This window comes from Cariama cristata, unplaced genomic scaffold, assembly GCF_000690535.1.
Source record: "Cariama cristata isolate BGI_N322 unplaced genomic scaffold, ASM69053v1 scaffold5416, whole genome shotgun sequence".
NCBI lineage: Eukaryota > Metazoa > Chordata > Aves > Cariamiformes > Cariamidae > Cariama > Cariama cristata.
Window position 1 is genome coordinate 39,953 of NW_009620261.1, and position 4,512 is coordinate 44,464.

The 4,512-nt window shown below is 50.2% G+C and overlaps 1 protein-coding gene across 1 annotated transcript in view; it reads left to right on the forward strand.

The window, feature by feature from the left end:
• LOC104162741 (cadherin-23-like) overlaps positions 1–4,512 on the forward strand; it is a gene marked incomplete at both ends in the record, with an annotated part of 35,401 nt that overhangs the window by 15,716 nt on the left and 15,173 nt on the right. The window lies entirely within an intron of this gene.

Below are 4,512 nucleotides of genomic sequence, written 5' to 3' on the forward strand. Positions count from 1 at the left end.
ATCAGTCCCTGCCTGCCTGACACGTTTCAGGTGCAGTGATGGATGGGCAATGGGAGATTGCACAAGGGCAATCCATACGTCCTTCGCAGGGCTGGGAAAGTCCAGCAGGAGAGAAGGGAGGGAGTGTGGGGCTTTCGGGGGCTGGAACTGCTCCTTAGGGCTCTTCACAAAACCTTTGGGGATTTTTTTTTTTTTCTCCCAAAGTTGATTGTTTTAGAAGACTGATGCGGTTTCTGGCAGACCACTTTCTTCGTAAAGCTGGTGCATCCCGAGGGAAGCCTGAATTAAAAATCATTATTTGCACAATGTAGCAGAAGCGTGAGTTACAAAAGCAAGAGGGAAGCATGTCTGAAAAGAATTGTTCTTCGTCTTTCTTCTGGTTTTCCTTCTAAGGAATAAAATACCATATACATATATATATATATATGCACATATAAATCAGTTCAGTAACTCTCAGAATATGTTTCACATGGTCTTAATAGATCTGGAGTCCCCCGCTGCCTTCCTTTTGAAAGTGCACCATGAATCCTTGAGGAAAGGCGAAGTGGCCAAAGAGGTCTCCCAGCCCCCAGCTGTTGACACCTCCCTTTGTGTTTTGACCCAACTTAATAAAGAAGGCAGGGCAAAGCAAACCGCTTCCCTGAGTCCGTTAAACCGGACATCAGGGAGGATCCTTGGAAATAGGGTATCTTAGTTCTTAATTTTAATATTCCCATTGCCAGTTGGCTTACATCGCTCTGACTTTTTCTCACATTCGGCTCACTCGGTGAACGACTAGGGTGTTAAAGTCCTCATAAATTACACCTGCTGGGAGGGCCTTCCAGCGTGATTTAAAGGCAGTCATCATAGCAGAACATTTCTGTAGGAGGACACGCTGATGGGTGGAAAAGTGCCTCACGCCAAGTTATTCATCAAAGGCTGGTTTTCCCACCCTGCCGATGCGAGAGGATGAGACAGCACAAAGAAGAGATGGCGGCTGGCGCCACATTTTTCTTGGCTCGGTTGCTCCCCATCTTCCTCCCCGCTGCTCATGATGCTTCGTTGTCCTGTTGGCATCTTACTTTGGCTCTCTGGCAATCCAGAAACCACTGGAAAGAGATACGGTTAGGATAATGGTTTGCATGGCAGGTGGTCCCCCAGCAAATGGCCTTCAGTAATTAAAACTATACATTCCCATTTATGTGTAAATATGAAACACAAGCCTATTTTTTTTGTTGTTTAATTTCTGGGACTTCCTAGTTAACTTCCTGGGATTTAATGCGTATTCAAGATGCTGGCAACCACTGAAGAAGGATGAACCTGGGCTGTCTCTGTTCGTGTTGGGGCTGGAGAAACCAACCGGTTCTGAGATGGTTTTTAATGGAAGATTTTCTGAAAGGTGTTGAGGCTGGAGCTGTGGGGTTTGTGTTAAAAGCTGATTCGGAGTTGTTAAGAGGCGTATTAGAGAGCACTCCTTGTGCGTTCTCCTGAAGAGCCTGCCTACTGCTGGGGGAGGAGGCAGGAGAGGTGACCTGTGGGTCTCTCCATCCAACCTGGGCACAGGACCCAGTAAGAAAGTGCCGATTTTCTCTCTGTGTGTGCATCCTTCGGCCGCGGGCCGGGACCGTGTTCTGCCACTGCCGCTCCGAGGTGGTGACGCCTGGCAGCCCGAACCAGCCTGTTCTCGCTGCCTTCTGCGCCCTGTTTATTAGGATAAAATCCTCTGCGAGCTCAGGTGGCGGGTTATAGTGGTGCATTTCCAGAAACGAGTGAAATAAACCTTTACAGTAGTTTTTCCTGTGTTGCTCTGCTGTCTTGACTCACGATCCAGCTGTTGGCTGCTCTCTCGTAGCAGGTTTTAGGGTTAGATTCATGGAAAGAGGAAAGGCTGGGAGGAAAAAACCCAAGCCAGGCAGCGCTGGTGATTTGCCTTCCCTTTGAGGCACCGAGCACATTTTAGATGATGTGGGGGAATAGTGGTTGTGGTCCAAGACTCAGCATCCTTTCTCGTGATGAATTACACTCAGAGCAGGAACCTTGAAACTCTGTGGGCTCTGTTCTCCTCTCTGGTACCCGGCCACAGCTCCTGGGGGCTTCAGGAGGGGGATTGCACCTCGGGTGATAAATCTCTCCTTTTCTTTTCTCGTACTGTACGTTCGGTTCTAAAAAAGGGAACGGCACGAGCATTTAATCGGAGCTTCTTTTGTGGCTCTGCAAGATCAGAAATTCTGTCGGTTGTGCTAGAACGGGCAATTAAATCTTTTGGGGAAGCTACTAAAAATGCCAGTTTGCAGAGCCGGCGTGTGCGGAGGAGTGCTGGCACACAGCTTTGGGCTTGAATCGGTTGTCCCAGAGAGCTGCATCTTCTGGGAAGAGCAGCAAACCAAAGTCCAGCGCAGAAGAAACAGGCGCTTTTTTCTAGAGCATCTTGATTTCACACAGGGCGAAGAAATAAAGCTGGGGTTGTTATAACCCCTTTTCCTTTGGAAATAACTCGTTCCCTTTGAACTCCAGCGTGGGGGAAGGCAACTGCCCTCACGCGTCCCTGCGTATCGCACGGGGGCAAAAACTCAAGGTGAAGAGCAGCAAGGTGGTCACGGCAGCTGATGGACTATTTATATGATGATAACTGTGTCTGTTGCTGACTCTATGAACCACATCCAACAGCATCTATTTCGGTGCCGAGGAGCCCTGACGGAGCACATTTTGATTAATAAATTATCCGGCGCAAGGTGTGTGATGGGTTCCCCTTTCACATCTCATGAAAGTCATCCATTCCAAGTTCAGCGGCTCAGCGAGCCTGGTGCCTTTCGAGGATGCAGCTCCCCGATACAAAGGGCCCTTCGTGTAGAGGCAGGTGGGAAAATTCTCCCGCGTGGGGGAATCGGCTTTCCCTGGCTGACAGGTAGCTCTCTGCTAGAGCTGGGCAATGGCTGCATCTCTCCCTCCTAGGGATTTGAACAATGCTCAGAGGCCAAAGGGGTAGGGTGGAAGGAGGAGACCCCAATGTCTTTTCTTTTTCCTTTCTTTTCTTTTTTTTTTCCGCTCCCACTGCGTTTGAGCCAGTATTTTTAATGGCCTTTTTAAACTGTGCGAGCGTTGGCTGAGGACAATTAAACATTATGGCCCTCGTCTATAAACCCCCTCATTATAGCAGGGTTTCTCCAAAATGGTGCCTATGCCACCCTCTGCTTCTCAATGAGCCTGGAAAAACACTTGGAATGGGCTACTGCGATCCATCCTGTTGCTCCCAACCCAGTACCGTGTTGGTCCCCTGCCCGGCCGCGGTGGATGTGGAAGCTGCTGCTGTCGCTGTCCCTGCACATCGACAGAGGGATGGGAAAGTTTTCTTTCTCCTCTTACCCAGGTCATAACAAGAAGTTGGGCTTGTGTGTCCTGAGCAAGCCTGTTCCTTGTGGGCTCTGCCAGAAATACCTTCGTATTGCTGTCCCCAAGTTTATTCTCCTTTGTTGTTGTTGTTGTTCTCACATTTCCTTCATCTTTCTGAGTATTTAAAAACATTTGCCTTTCTTCTCTCTGCTCTCCCTTTTGCTGCTCAGCCTTTCCCTTCCCATCACTCGGTTTCTGAGCTCATCTCTGATCCCTACACTCATCTCTGATCCCCGGTCTCTCCTGCTGTCCCCTCCTTGAGCTTTGTCCGACTCCGCAGGTTTGCAGAGGTAGCAGAGAGGTAGAAGCGGAGTTTGCCTTCCCATGGGGTGTTCCTCCGGTGGGTGCTATCTCCGAGGCAGCCTCACGTTTATTTTTTGTGCCCTGTCCTGCTTTTCTTGAGGCCGCCTTTGCTTTCCCAGCACTTGAAAGCAGAGCTCCTCCTTTGCTGATGAAAGACCCATTTATGCCTTAGCTTTGCTCGCTCCGTGCAACGGAGCCGGATTGCTTCTTCACGAACATGCCACATCCTTGTCTGGATGGGGAAGGAGGTGGAGGACGTGTAAGCCTCTGTTTAGCAGAAACCAGAGCGTAGTGTTGGAGTCTATCTGGAAATGCTTTGGTGGTTCAGACCAGACTTTGGGCTAGGTAGTCGATGGCTCGAGCAGCGACACATTCAACAGCTGGTAACTCCTGAGCCAAGCAAGCGATCGTTTCGTTGCCTGCCAGGTGCGGAGCAGAAGGTTGTGTGCGTGCCATGGTGTGAGCACTGCTCGTGAGACAGCACGGGAGGGGGAAAGGGAGGAGAGGAGGCATCTGGGACACCTTCTTGAGGGTCACTTGGCTTCCCTACCAAGTGTGGCCACGATAGTTCCTGCCTGCGTCACTAAAACAGTTCGCAGTGTGCGAACTTGGAGACGGAAAGGTCTGCGCCATTCCGCATCCTCCGAGAAACAGGATTGTCTGGGAATCTTGACTGGCTTTGAAATCCCTGCGAAGGTTCTCCATCCCCTCCATGCTCTCCATCACACGTCTGTGCATTGCAATATCGCTTTCAAAACCAGTGATGAGCACGCTGTGGTTTGCTCTGTTGATGTGCCCGGCAGGCAGCGTTGGCCACTGGCCACGCAAGCCATCGGCCGG